Genomic DNA, 15,514 nt, shown 5'->3' with positions numbered 1-15,514 from the left:
CTGCTCCACCGGACTGCTCCTTGTCCCATGCAGCGGCAGGACTCCGGCATGCGCGAATCGGCTCGTTCACCACGACCTCCCCTGCTGCTTAAAAAATAACCCCATGCAGCCAACGAGGCACATTTCCTTTAAACACCAAACACGCCGTGCTCTTGGGGTCAGGGCTGTGCGCATTATGTCTGCACGGCACCGAACAGGGACGTTGGATATTGTGTAATTGCATGAAGTTTTAGAGGTTACACAACTATTCAAAAGTCCCCTGGGGCGGCAGCCAGTCGCTCTCGGCCCCCCCTTCCGGAGAGCCCCGACGCCCTGCGCTGCTGCCTCTGTTTCAGAGACAGCAGCGCGGGGTGGCAGCAGCCCCTGTTTGTGGGGTGTCCGAGCTCCCCACGGACAGAGGCTACTTCGCCACCGTGGCCCGTCCTTTGCAGCAGCCTCCCCTCCCCCCGCAGCGCAGGGAGGGGGCAAGGTGGCACCACAGAGCTGGTGCTAGGGAGAGCTGGCTTTTAAGATGGCTCCCCACAAGCACCGGCTCCTGCCTGCCCTGCTGCTCTCCGCCCCCCACTGCCTCTGTAGGAGGCAGCAAGGGGGGGCTGGCAGGTCTATGGAGCTGGCATATGTGGTCAAAGTGCATATCCGCTCCTGTCTGCCCACCCCAACTCCCCCTCCCCCACTCTGAGAGGCAGCAGCACAGGGCAGGGGGAGGGGAGGCTGGTGAATCCAGTGCTCATGGGGAGCCGGCTTATAAGCCAGCTCCTCATGGGCACCAGCTCCTGTCGCCCCCTCCCTTTGCTGCCTCTGAAACAGAGGCAGCGGAGGGGGTGGGATGCATGAAGTCGATGAGATTAAACAATAAGCCCAGTCTTATTTGTTAATCGTGTCGCCGTCTACACGCTGACATCCCTAGCACCTAACAAGTTTCCATTCCATTGAGGCCTCTAGGTGCTAAGTTAATATGAATAATACACAATTTCCCAGGAAGCACAGGTCCCTACATCTAAGACACGGCCTCCCACACATATTCATTTTATTTAGCAGGCCAGTTTCTGCTCTTCGGCAGATCTTTGCATCTCAAATGAGACTCTTGCAAATCCACCACTATCGCCTGTCTGGCTACACATTTTTTGCAGCTCATGGATCAGAGGTGGATACATATTCTGTAGCCACACGAGGGCTTTAAGGATCATTCCAAAAGAGGCTGAGAAAAGAATTTGGCCTAGTGTCTTTATAGCTAGACTTTTCCTTGATTAATTATTTACCCGTGATCCCAGATGTGTTGCTCTAAAGAGAGCCATTAACCCCCTCAATCAGGGGTGAGTTACATAGGTCATAATACCAGATGTGTCTGGACTGACACAACTGGTACATCCACCCCCTTCCCTTGGTGCCACCAGTGGCTTTGGTAGCAGCAGTTCGACCCAGCTGTGGGTGCAAACCTCACCTCCCCCACACACCAGTGACAGACGCATTTCTGGAGCTCCCGGGGGAGCAGGAGTCTAGAGGCGGCCGTGAAGCCTTGCTGCAAGCAATCAGGGTTTTCACTTCCTGTCCGAGTCTTGGTGTGGTTTATGAGGCCACCTTCAAAAATAAATTACTGTACTTCTGTTTCTAACAACGTAAAGGAGGCGGCTGAAAAATAAAACCCAGATATTCACGGGAATCAGTCCGTTGGCTCTGGCAGGACCCCAAAAGCGTGAGGAATCAATTCCGAGAGAGAACGCCCATCTCTACCAGCTCGGGGTTTCTTTGCACCCAATCCTCTGGAGGCAAATTCCCAGGCCTGCCTCATCCCAGTGCAGACAGCCCCGGAGAGGTGTTTGTACCTGCCTCCAGCACTATCCAAACCCATCCCAGCCTAAACAAAACAGAACATCAGGGGGACAGGGAGCAGGCCCGGAGACTAGCATCAATCATCGTATGAGCTTTCGTGGGAAAACCCACTTCCTGAACGAGAAAGAGGTTTAACCCACAAAAGCTCCCGGTATATTTAGTGTCAGAGGGGTGGCCACGTTAGTCGGTAACTTTGAAAACTAGCAGTCCTGGGGCACCTATAGCCTACCCCAAATATAGTTCTAGTATCGTGAGCTTCCGTGGGCAAAACCCACGTCCTCAGACGAGAGGAGATGGATTATCCGCCAGTCTCTCGGGTGCCCCAGGACTGCTGGGTGTTTCTACAATTACAGACTAACCCGGACTCCCTCTCGGAGACACTTTAGCCGGGACAGAAGCGCAGACCCCCGCCGGCACCGGCTCCAGACTTCTCCGCTGAGCAAAACAAACAACTTCGTCCGCTCCCCCTCCAGCTACCGACTGCGGGGCTGCCTGTCGCTCCCCACCCCTGGGGCCGCCCGGCTGGGAAGCGAGAAGGGGCGAGCAGAGGGACCGGGAGCTCCTTGCGCCGCAATCGACAAACTTCCACCAACTTTCCGCCACCGGCCCGGCTCCGGGAGCCGCCCCGGCCGCGATGTAGCCAAGCCTGCGAACCCGGTGGAACCGCCCTCGCGTGTCCCTTCCCCACCCCGCGTCCTGCCCAGGCGCCCGCAGGAGAAGCGACCCACGGGGCGGCTCTCGGGAGCCACCGGGGGGGGAGGAAGAGGGGTCAAGCCGGAATCAAGGGTGACCCCCCCCCCCTGCTCTGCCCCCAGCGCGTCCCCACGCAGGACGCACCCACGCGTGTCCGCGGCCCCTCGTGGGGATTCGGCGCGCGGGGACCCAGCCGGGCTGGCCCGGGAGGAAAAGCGAGAGAGGCTCGTTCCCCAGCCCCAGGGGCTCTGCCGGGTGCCCGTGGCCGGAGCGCCCCTCTCCGGGCAGCCCCGCGTCTTACCCCGGCGGCCGCATGGAGGGGAGGAAAGTTTGTGCCCTCGGCCCGGCTGCGCTGCGGCTCCTGCCGCCCGGCGGAGGCGGGTCCCGAGCTGCGACTGCGGCGGCGGCGGCTGCTGGGCTGGGCTCCTATAAGCCGGGCTGCGCCGCGATCGGTTTCGTTTCTGGGCCCTCGCTGCATTCAAACCTATGGCAGCACCTCGCGGAAATTACATCACTGCGGCCCGCGGGAGCCCGGCCGGCCCCCAGTCCCGGGGGGGTCTAGCACCGCCCCCTGCAAACAGCCAGCCCCCCAGCACCGCCCCCTGCAAACAGCCACCCCCCCCCAGCACCGCCCCCTGCATGTACAGCCAGCCCCCCAGCACCGCCCCCTGCAAACAGCCACCCCCCCCCAGCACCGCCCCCTGCAAACAGCCAGCCCCCCAGCACCGCCCCCTGTCTCTGCACCAGCCCCCCCCCCAGCACCGCCCCCTGCAAACAGCCAGCCCCCCAGCATCGCCCCCTGCAAACAGCCAGCCCCCCAGCACCGCCCCCTGCAAACAGCCACCCCCCAGCACCGCCCCCTGCATGTACAGCCAGCCCCCCAGCACCACCCTGTCCCTGCACCGCCACCCCCCAGCACCGCCCCCTGCATGTACAGCCAGCCCCCCAGCACCGCCCTGTCCCTGCACCGCCCCCCCCAGCACCGCCCCCTGCAAACAGCCACCCCCCAGCACCGCCCCCTGCAAACAGCCAGCCCCCCAGCACCGCCCCCTGCAAACAGCCACCCCCCAGCACCGCCTCCTGCAAACAGCCAGCCCCCCAGCACCGCCCTGTCCCTGCACCGCCCCCCCCCAGCACCGCCCCCTGCAAACAGCCAGCCCCCCAGCACCGCCCTGTCCCTGCACCGCCACCCCCCTAGCACCGCCCCCTGCAAACAGCCAGCCCCCCAGCACCGCCCCCTGCAAACAGCCAGCCCCCCAGCACCGCCCCCTGCATGTACAGCCACCCCCTCCAGCATGCCCTGTCCCTGCACCGCCCCCTGCAAACAGCCACCCCCCAGCACCGCCCCCTGCAAACAGCCAGCCCCCCAGCACCGCCCCCTGCAAACAGCCACCCCCCAGCACCGCCCCCTGCAAACAGCCAGCCCCCCAGCACCGCCCCCTGCATGTACAGCCACCCCCCCAGCACCGACCCCTGCAAACAGCCAGCCCCCCAGCACCGCCCTGTCCCTGCACCACCACCCCCCCAGCACCGCCCCCTGCAAACAGCCAGCCCCCCAGCACCGCCTCCTGCATGTACAGCCACCCCCTCCAGCACCGCCCTGTCCCTGCACCGCCCCCCCCCAGCACCGCCCCCTGCAAACAGCCACCCCCTCCAGCATGGCCCTGTCCCTGCACTGCCACCCCCTCTAGCACCACCCCCTGCAAATAGCCACCCCCCCAGCCAGCACCTCCCCCAGCAAACAGCCATCCAGCCTATAGCATCCTCCCCTGCACACCCACCCCCTCCAGCCCCATCCCATCCCTGCACAGCCACCCCCTCCAGCACCCTCCCCTGCACACCCACCCCCTCCAGCCTACTGCACTGCCCCATCCCTGCAAAGCCCCCCCTCCAGTACCACCTCCTGCAAACACAGCCAGCCCCTTCTAGCCTCCAGCACTGTCCCCTACACACATAGCCACCCCCTCCAGCCAAGCCAGCCCCCTCCAGCATTGCCCTCTGCATCCCTCCCCCCCAGCCTGGGGGGTAGAGCCAGCATCACCAGCTACCTACACAACCTCCCTCCACTTGTCTCCAGCCTGGGGGCAGAGGCAGAGCCACTCCGGAGCCAGCACCAACCAGCTCACCTCACTCCAGGCTGACTTCCCCCATCTCCTTCCCAGCCTGGGGTGAGGCCACGTCAGAGCCAGCACCACCCTGCCGCCTGCACGTGCAGCCCTCCGGTTCCTCCTGCACTCACCCCATGGCTCCAGGCAGCTTCCTCTCCTCCCCCTCCTCTTTGCAGCTGCCCTCCGTACCTTTCCAGCAAGAACAGCCTGGCCCCGGGGGCAGGATGCACCCAAACTCCTCCACCTCTCAGTCCCTGCATAGAGTTCAGCACAGTGCAAGGTTAATGCCTGTGCTCACTTACAAAAGGTCCCCGGGGTGCAGAACTAGGCCTCCTGGGCAGTAATTTGGATCCACGGATGCCAAGGCTCACTGTGATCATCTGGTCTGTGTAATACAGGCCCTAGGCCCATGGTGTCCAACACACTAGCCACATGTGGCTATTGGGCCAGTTGGGCGTGGCTAGTTGGCTTGAACAATAAAAACTCAAATCAGAATAAAGTGGCTAGCTCGCTATTGCAGTATTGGTTGGATACCATGGCCCTAGTCCCTCCCTGAATGGATTCCTGTTGCCCTAGAGCAGATCTTTCAGACACACATCCAGTCTTAACCGACCAATGGCCAGTAGTACCCAGAATCCACTGCAACCCGTGGTGAGTTGTTCCAATGGAGAGTTACCCTCCCTGTTCAACTGTTACCCCTTATTTCCAGTCTGAATTCGCCTCATTTCCACTTCTAGCTATTGGATCGTCTTCGACCTGTGTCTGCTAGAGCCTAGAGCCCCCTGTTAAATAGTGATTCCCGATGTAGGTACTTACAGACTCCGACTAAGCCCTCCCATCCATCAGCACTGCTGTCGCACTCCCATCACTGTATCACGTCCTTTTCTCTTTTCTCGTCAGCCTCTGAGGAAGTGAGTTGTAGCTCACGACAGTTTGTGCCGTAACACCCTAACACGTGTTAGTTTTTGAAGTGCCACCAGACTCCTTGGTGGCTTTGCTGAGGCAGACTAACACAGCTCCGCCTCTCAGCCCTTAATCTGTGGCTTTTATTACCAAATAAATGGAGCACCTTGCAGGCCGGCTTTCTGTAAATCATTCTCATGGCTCTTCTCTGAAATCTGTCCAATTCTTCAGCATCCTTTTTGAATGGTGAGTGTCAGAACCGGACACAATATTTCGGCAGCCGTCCTACCTGTGCTAGACACAGAGGTCATAGAAACACGCTGCTCCTATGTGAGGTTCTTGGATGATACCCCCTAGGACTGCATTAGCTCCGTCAGGCCACTTCATTACCCAGGAAATTCATATTCAGCTGATTATTCACCACGACCCCTAAGTCTTTTTCTGAAATACTGCCTCCCAGAGGAGAGAAAGCCCTTTGCATGCCCAGTCAAGACCCCCAAGGTCCCATGTTACTCCTCTTCAACAGAGCTTCCATGTGCCACAGACAGGTGAGGACTGTGGTTTTATTACGTACAATTCCCCCAAACTTTGTCCCACCTGCAAACTTTACCCAGGATTTTGTGTCTTCTTCCAGGTCATTAATAAAAACATTAAATAGTGTAGGACCAAGCATTTATTCCTTCATGGCCCCATTGGAAACACATTGGATTGGTGGTGTTTCCCCGTTTATGGTTACATTTGAGACCTATCGGTTAGCTGGGAATTAATCCCTTTAATGTGTGCGACCCCAAAACACTGCCAGTCCCAGATTTCCCTCCAGAAATATATGTCCTGCCCTGCCCAACCCTCTCCTGGATAATACACATATATTATGTCTGTCATTCCTTTAAGAGAATAATATACTCACAGCTTATTACTCCAAATGAAGTCAGCCGGACCCTTCTACCTGAACACGCTCAATTAGCTAAAACAATCAAACACGATTGTTAACAACAAACAGCGATTTTAAGTAAGTAATAATAATAAGGCATAAAAGTCAGAAATAGTTACAAGAAATATAAAGATAAAACCTTTACAAGTCCTTAATTTAACAAACTGTACAAGTTGAACCTCTCTAGTCTGGCACCATTGGAACCTGACCGGTACTAGAGAATTTGCTGAATCATAGGAGGTTAATATTGTCTAGCAGCATGATCAACACTTCTACTGCTTCCTGGGCTCTGAGAAGACATTTCAGGGTAAATTAGAGCTAAATAACAGTCCAGAACACTGAGAGCTAGGACTGAAGGCTGTAAATAAACTTTATGGGACCACGGGAAACTTGGTCACACCCATGATGCATGGACATCTGGCAAAGTAAAATCATGCCGGACCATGGATGTTGCCAGACTTCAGCAGGGAAGTAAAATCCCGTTTAATCAATTAACTGGCTAAACATTAAGAACTGGGTTAACCAGTTACCCTGTTCACATCCCTAGACCAGAGAGTGCTAGACTAGAGAGGTTCAACCAAAGTTTCTCACCACATACTCCAGAGGCTTAGTGAACAAACTCTCAGGTCAGGACCAGATCCTCTCCCCACACTTTTGCCCTTCCCAATCCAATAATAGCCATTTTCCTTTGTCTTGGGTGAGATGCTAGGGACAGGGAGAGAGGAGAGGTCTCCCTGGTATCTCTATGGATGGCGGGAGTTGGGGTGTGGCTGTTTGCTTGCAGCACAAACAGACAACATAGCTAGGAACTATTTATTCCCACAATATAAGAACTTGGGGTCACCAAATTAAATTAATAGGCAGCAGGTTTAAAACAAACAAACAAAAGGACGCTTTTCTTCACTCAGTGTGCAGTCAACCTGTGGAACTCCTTGCCAGAGGATGCAGTGAAGGCTAGACCTTTAACAGGGTGCAAAAAAAAGCTAGACAGATTAATGGAGGTTAGGTCCATCAATGACTATTAGCCAGGCTGGGTAGCCATGGTGTCCTTAGCCTCTGTGACAGGAGAGGAATCACGTGAGAATTACCTGTCGTGTTCCCTCCCTCTGGGGCATCTAGTATTGGCCACTGTGGGCAGACAGGACACAGGGCTGGATGGACCTTTGGTCTGACCCAGTCTGGCCGTTCTTATGAGCGATTTCCACCCTGCAGCTGTTTAAGAGCATTCCAGACTGGAGGCTGCAGCCGCAAAGCATTGCAAAGGGCAGAGGGGACACAGCTACACATGGGTCTGGCTTGTGTCCTGGTGTGCCACTGGGTGTCATTTGAGTTTGTATCATTTTCATTTCTTCATCAAAGTGTTGTACAGCACCAAATCAGCGGCCTTCCATCAACACTAACAAGGAGTCCTGTGGCACCTTAGAAACGAGCAGGTTTATTAGGGCGTAAGTTTTCGTGGGTAAAACCCACTTCATCTGATGCAACAACTCAGATTTATAGGCCCTGTCTGATGGAAGTGGTTTTTACCCATGAAAGCTGATGGCCTAATAGATCTGTGCGTCTCTAAGGTGCCACAGGACTCCTCGCTGTTTTTGCAGATACCGACTCACTTGGCTCCCCCGCTGAGACTTTACATCAACACTATTATTTTATCTTGTAATTTCATAATACAGTCACATTAGTCTGACTAGATCTATTTTCCATACCCCATGCTGAATGGCATTTGTGATATTACTCGTCTTTCATTTTTATATCGCTCAAGTCCCGTAACAGCTGTTCCATTGTTTTGTCCAGGATCAACGTCAGACTGACATGCCAATTCATTGCATGAGTCTTTGGATACTTTTAGCCCTTCTCCATGCTGGCGGAATATACCTTTCTGCCACTTGCGTGAAACTTCGCAAGCATTCCGAGACGTCTCGAAAATCAACATTCATGGTCCAAAGAACTCCTCGGCCAGCTCTTGTAACTGTCTTGGATGCAAGGTATCCAGACCTGCTGCATTTAAAATGTCTAGTTGTTGCTGTTTAACATCCCCCTAAGTTCCTGTTGGAATGGAGAGTGGTTCATTTTACGACTATATCAGCTAGCTTTTTCTCAACCACAGAACAGAAATATTTATCAATCACTTCTGCCTTTTCTCCATTAATACTGGACAGTCTACCATTTCCATCCAATTGTGACCAATACCACTGTTATGATTCCTCTTGTTCCATACTTTAAATACGCCTTATTATTGTCCTTAACTCTGCTGCTGATAGAGTTCTCCCCGTGTCCTTTTGCTTCCCATAGCCATTTTCTACAACTCGGTGCTTCTGATTTAAAATAATTGCTTTCACCATATATATGTACAACACACAGTGCTTTTTTATACACACATTGCTTTTTGCGATGGTACGCTCTTTTCCCATCATACCTTAACTGACATACCTTAATTTCCCTGTGACGTACCGGCACCTATTTCCTGGGGCGACTTGGCTCCAGATGGAAGCCCCCTCGGTCCCCGGTGCAGCTTCTTTTTTTTTTTGCTCAACAAGTTTTCCAGTTTTTCTTTCTTTTTCCTCAACAACTTTGAGCCTGGAGTACTGGCACCTTTTTTCATACAAAAAAAAGCACTGTGTATATATATATATATATATATATATATATATATATATATATATATATGTATTTTATAGCTGCTTTCATTGCCCTTTTAAGCCAGTTTTTAAAAAAACAAAACAAAACAGTATGGCTTTTTATCTCACTGGTGACTTTTTGGGCATCTAGTGAAACATTCTGAAACAGTTCCCAATTATCACTTACATTTTTGCCATTTAAATTCTTTTTTCTCAACTTCTTTGGTTCATAATTGTTTACAGCTTTGTTAAATTTGCCCTTTTGAAGCATCACGTGTATATTACTGGCTTGGACTTTATTCTATTTACACAGAACCCTTGTGATCAAATCATGATCACTTGTACCTAAGTTGCCATTCATATTTAGTTGCATGATCAATTCCTTTTTCTCTGTCAAGAGACATCTAATATATAAATCCCTCATGTGGGATGCAAAATGTCTTGAGTTCAGAAATTGTTATCTAGTATATTTAGAAATTCTGAGGATGTTTTGTCCTGGCAGCATGAAACCACTCGTGTTTCTCAACCTTTTTTTTTTTTATAAAATACCCCTTTTTCAAAAGAAAAATAAATTATAAGTACCCCCTGTACCGACAGTTTTCAGACACACCATTTTTTTCTACCATTGCAACACATTTGTTTAAACAATTTAATTGTAGCTGGGTGGGCAATGAAATGTTTGGGTGTAAACAGTACATAAATAATCAAGCGCTGTAAAACTTACAACAAAAATTCAGTTTTCTCCAAATTTCAGTTGTGTTGACGTACCCCCCAGACTTCTCTCAGGTACCCCATAAGGGTCCTCATACCTCTGGTTGAGAAACACGTGTCACCTTAACTCAGTTTTTTTTCCCCACTATACTTTCTAGGTACCCTGATAAGGAGCCAGTCATGCTGTTCTCTAATGTGATTTGGTGGTCTGTAGCAGATGCCAACTGATACCCCATTTTGTGCCTTATCTATTGGGACATTGATCCATAAGCATGCAAGATCATTTGCTTGCAAGCTGTAAGTGACTCAGAAACAGGTAGTGCCATTTTGATGAAGAAAGCTGCTCCTCTCTCCTTTTGCCCATAAACTGGTTACAACCATTGATTTGAGCATTACAACCATATGAATCTTCCCCGCAGGTTTCAGCAAAACCAGCGAGGTCAAATGTGCAATTCCAATTCCTCTTGTTATGCAATATGCAATTCCAATTCCTCTTGTTTATTAACCACACTCCTAGCTTTGGTGTACAGGCAACTTCAGAATTTCTTCTCCTATTTTGGAATCTTCTTTAATTTTGTTCACATCTTGATTTTGTTCTAAATCTAGGGCAGGAAAAATACCAAACTGCTGGATCTGGCCTGCCACCATCCCAGAGCCCAGCAGGACCCTCGGGAGGGTTCTCTGCCAGTCTCCCCTCCCCAGTGCTGGTCACAGCGGCTGGCTGCAGGGGCCATGTGCTCTCTGTGCACCATGCGCCCCGCGGGGGGCAGGGGCCTACTTCATGCATTGCCTCTGTCCCCAGCACAATATCACAGCTCCCATTGGCTGGAAGCCAGCCAATGGGAGCTGCCTGGGCTTGCGGTGCAAGCAATGTGCAGAGGGTTCCCTCCCAAAAGGGTGCAGGGTGTGGAGCGAGCCCATGGCACCTCACGGCCATCCATTTTGAGTGTCGCCGCAGGCCGGGAGCCCACCTGAGGGTTCTTCTCAGCTGCAGGCCAAAAGCCACCTAAAGTAAGTGCCCCCGGCCAGAACCTGCACCTGTCACACACACACACGCCCCTCCTTCCAACCTTGTCCCAGGTCAGAATCCTCACCCAGACCTTCTAACCTCTCCGACACACCCCTCCTCCAGGTCAGAATCCTCTCCTGCTCCCACCTCCCGGACCGTACATCCCCTCCTGCACCCCACCACCCTACCCTGATCTCCCTTCTGCACCCAGCCTCCGTCCCAGACCCCACACCTCGTCCATGAACAGCATGGAAGAGTGTGGCCCAAATTCTTGGAGTGCCCTCCCCATAAAAATGATTTGCCATCCCTGTTCTAAATGAAATCCTCTTTGTTCTCCCTTTTCACCCTCTCCTTTTGTTACTAGTTTAACACCTTCCTGTGTATTCTGACAGCCTGTGCTTGAGAAGACTGGCTCACCTAACATAATAAATAATATTAAATACGTTTTTTCAGTGACCCGAGTTAAAGCCCCTTTTACTGATGCAACTCCCTCCACATGATGTGGATTGTAGCCCTTTAACTACGTCCCTGCAGGCAAAGTGTTTGTCCATATAGATACGGTCCAGTCAGTTTCCTTTCTGTGGAGAAATCAGTTTCATTTTCCATTGCTTCAGGTGACGTCACTCGCCCCTTTGCACAGGGTTGCAACATTCCTGTGCCGAGGAAGGTCTCTACAACCTTTAATCAGCAAACATGTTTTGGGCTGAGCCAACAGGGCTCCTGATCCTGAGATGTGTTACATACCCTCAGTTCCCACTTCAGCAGGCACCTGGCCCCAGGACAGGTTGGACAGAAGGTCCCTTTTAGTTGGATGTTTTCCTCCCTTCTCAGTTTGAGAGACTCTCACTTGTTTCATCTCCTTAAAGACTAACAAGATGGTTTATTAGATGATGAGCTTTCGTGGGCCAGACCCACTTCCTCAGATCAAATAGTTTCATCTCCTTTTAAATTCGCCTGTAGCATCTTCGGGGCTGGGACCTGGGTGGAGCGTACAGCGTGGACGGCGAAGCAGACATGGTCCAGAGCAGCCTCCCTACAAATCGTAATGATCAGAAAATGTACCCAGGAAAATGCCAGCTGGTGTGACACCCCAAAGGTAGCTGCTCTCTTTGCACCTTCAAGTCCTAGCTGCTCATTTTACTGCTGGCACACAATACTTCATTGTTTTCTCCTTTTAGCCCTGCAGCACCAACTCAGCTAAGGCAGAAGGAGCCGGATTCTGTTCTGCCCTGCACCTCATTAACAGCAAACAGGTGGCAAGTTCCTATTTTACAACTTCAGGAAGAGAGATGATGCAAGAGGCAGAAAGAGGGGGGCTGGGCTCTCTAGACCCGTGGAGGATGAGAAGCAAAGATGCTTAGAAAGGCCCTGTCTGGACTTATAAAGTGAGCAAGGCCCATTTAGTAGCAGAATAAATGCACTATACATCCCACTATAAACACAAGTATGCAGGAGAGGCACCTTAGAGGGTGTCTACACAGCAAAGTTATTTCAGAATAATGGCTGTTATTCCAAAATAATGTGAGTTTCTACCCAGCAACTCCGTTATTTCAAAATAATTTCAAAATAACGCACAGCTTATTCCGGCTTCTGTCAACCTCATTCTACAAAGAATAACGCCTCTTCCAAAATAGCTATTTCGAAATAAGGCGCGCGTAGATGCTCCACTGCTGCTATTTCGAAATAGCCCCTCCCCAGAGCCATTCTAAGTTACTCCTCCCAGGGCGCTAAATCGAGATAGGACGTCTACGTTAGGGGAGCCTGTCTCGGACTAATTTTGAGGCTTCCTTGCAGCGTAGATGTGCTAGTTCAAAATAAGCTATTTAGGAATAACTTATTCCAAAATAACTGTGCAGTGTATATGTAGCCTTAGAGACAAACAAAATATATATATTATTGGCAGGGCTGGCCGAACCGCAGAGAGCCCCGCTCGCCAGCCATGCTGTCTGGCGATCTGCACTTGCACAGATCGTTCTGCGCATGCACGGATTGCCCGAACCCAGCTCTTCCGGGTTGCATTCTCCTCGCCACAGGTGAGTAGATTGCATTATTTGTTGAGCCCTGATTATTAGTATCATGAGCTTTCACGGGCAAAACCCGCTTCTTCGGATGAGCTGCAAGCCGGACTGGAAATAACAGGAACCCAGAATTATAACAGAAAAAGAAGGGAAGAAAAAAAAAGTACCTGTCCACAGTAGTCCCATGCTAATGAGGCTAATTAAGTGGGCTGAAAGTGTCCCAGACTTAGCTTTGGCTGTAAGTGAGATGTTAAATGCAACATCCAGTTCATGGCTTTGTTCAAGCCCAGGGAAACAGTGTCAAGTTTGCATCTGAAGGTCAACTCACTTTAACTGGCGGGTGAAATTCCTTGGTAGAACGGCTACTTTTAAATCCATCCGTGAGTGCCCAGGCAGGGTGAAATGTTCCCCTATACCAGTTTCTGTGTGTTACCCTTTCTGATGTCTGAGTTGTGGCCATTTATCCTTTGTCGCAGAGACTGCCCAGCGTGGCCAGTGGATGTGGCAGAGGGGCATTGCTGGCACTCGACACACAATCCCATTGTGCTATCCTGGCAGTAACTCACCTGTCTGGAACGGCCTGGGAGGAAGGGAATAATCCAAATGAGTCAAGTGCAAAATACACCCCCCACTATCAGAGGAACAGGGACGGAGGGGTGTGTGTAAACGGCCAGGCATTGGCAGTGATGACATGGCGTGCCAACTACATGCCCACTGAAAGACGAAGCAGCCCGGACTGAGGGTCTAAAGGCCCAGCCACCTAGCAAAGCAAGGTCCAAGGTCAGATTTGCCCCCTGAACTTGTTACAAGGCTGTTCCATTGTGCACTGTGGACAGGGTGGTATCAATGTTCTAGAATGGTGCTTGACTGAGGATTAATGTGAAGTCCCCCCTGTAGCAGGGTGGGCTGCCCCTTGGATGTTCATGGCCAGCTCAGAGGCCATGTAAGAACAGCTGTTTGGGGCTGGGAGAAACGATCATTAAAGCTAGGTGGGAAGAGGTCAGGACGCTGAACCCTAGGAAGGGCCGAACACGCTCACTGGAAGAGCTGCGGGATGTAGGTTGTCCCCTACGGCAGAGTCCAGGAATGGGGAAGGACTCTGAGCTTTGGATGTTGCTTGGTGTTTGAAGAATAAACTGTGCTCCGAGGGAAAGGTCCGAACAGACCTCGGGATGCAGCATTTATCCTGCCTATTGTTTTGATTTGGGGACAAATTGATAATCTGAAGTGACAAGTCACCGAGACCGGATGGCATTCGCCCAAGAGTTCTGAAAGATCTCAAATGGGAAATTGCAGAACTATTCACTGTGGTTTGCAACCTACCCTTTAAAATCAGCTTCCGTACCTAATGACTGGAAAATAGCTAACGTGACAGCAATATTTCAAAAGGGCTCTAGAGGCGATCCTGGCAATTACAGACCGGTAAGTCTAACGTCAGTACCAGGCAAATTAGTTGAAACTATAGAAAAGAATAAAATTGTCAGACACATCGATTAACGTAATTTGTTGGGGGAAAGTTAACATGGGTTCTGTAAAGGGAAATTATGCCTTACTAATTTACTAGAGTTCTTTGAGGGGGTCAACAAACATGTGGACAAGGAGGATCCAATGGATATAGTATACTTAGATTTCCAGAAAGCCTTTGACAAGGTGCCTTACCAAAGGCTCTTAAGTAAAGTAAGTTGTCATGGGATAAAAGGGAAGGTCCTTTCATGGATTGGTAACTGGTTAAAAGACAGGAGACAAAGGGTAGGAATAAATGGTCAGTTTTCAGAGTGGAGAGAGGTAACTAGTGGTGTCCCCCATACCCTCCAAGGGTCTGTCCTGGGACCAATCCTATTCAACATATTCATAAATGATCTGGAGAAAGGAGTAAACAGTGAGGTGGCAAAATTTGCAGATGATACCAAACTGCTCAAGATAGTGAAGACCAAAGCAGACTGTGAAGAGCTTCAAAAAGATCTCACCAAACTAAATGATTGGGCAACAAAAATGCAAATGAAATTTAATACTGATAAATGTAAAGTAATGCACATTGGAAAAAATAATTCCAACTGTACATATAATATGATGGGGACTAATTTAGCTACAACTATTCAAGAGACAGATCTTGGAGTCACTGTGGAGCGTTCTCTGAAAACATCCACCCAGTGTGCAGTGGCAGTCAAAAAAGCAAATGAAACATTAGGAATCATGAAAAAAGAGATCGGGAATAAGACAGAAAATATCTTATTGCCCCTATATAAAACCATGGCATGCCCACATCTTGAATACTGCGTACAGATGTGGTCGCCTCATCTCAAAAAAGATATATTGGCATTGGAAAAGGTTCAGAGAAGGACAACAAAAATATTAGGGGTTTGGAACAGGCCCCAGATGAAGAGAGATTAAAAAGAATTGGATTTTTCATCTTAAAAAAGAGGAGACAAAGGGGGGATATGATAGAGGTCTATAAAATCATGACTGGAATGGAAAAAGTGAATAAAGAAAAGTTATTTACTTATTCCCATAATATAATAACTAAGGGTCACCAAATGAAATTAATAGGTAGCAGGTTTAAAACAAACAAAAGAAAGATTTTCTTCACTCAGCGCATAGTCAACCTGTGGAACTCCTTGCCAGAGGATGTTGTGAAGACTACGACTTTAACAGGGTTCCAAAAAGAGCTAGATAGCCATTGATGGACCTAACCT

The 15,514-nt window shown here is 50.7% G+C and overlaps 1 protein-coding gene and 1 long non-coding RNA gene across 2 annotated transcripts in view; both read right to left on the bottom strand.

Annotated features, from left to right (window-relative positions):
• HELZ2 (helicase with zinc finger 2) overlaps positions 1–3,068 on the bottom strand; it is a 52,434-nt gene extending 49,366 nt beyond the window's left edge. Inside the window, exon 1 of the mRNA XM_075900930.2 lies at positions 2,825–3,068. The gene's annotated coding sequence lies outside the window, so the exon portion shown is untranslated. The remainder of the gene's footprint in view (positions 1–2,824) is intronic.
• A 1,511-nt stretch (positions 3,069–4,579) lies between these two features.
• Positions 4,580–9,356, bottom strand: LOC142818782 (uncharacterized). The gene is made up of 3 exons (XR_012896419.2): positions 9,271–9,356; positions 8,896–9,057; positions 4,580–8,511 (listed from the first exon to the last, which is right to left on the bottom strand). It is a non-coding gene; the product is annotated as an uncharacterized LOC142818782 (long non-coding RNA).
• Positions 9,357–15,514: the final 6,158 nt, after the last annotated feature.

The sequence above is a fragment of the Pelodiscus sinensis genome, chromosome 17, assembly GCF_052426305.1.
Source record: "Pelodiscus sinensis isolate ZL-2025 chromosome 17, ASM5242630v1, whole genome shotgun sequence".
Lineage (NCBI taxonomy): Eukaryota > Metazoa > Chordata > Testudines > Trionychidae > Pelodiscus > Pelodiscus sinensis.
This window is presented reverse-complemented; position numbering and strand designations above follow the sequence as displayed.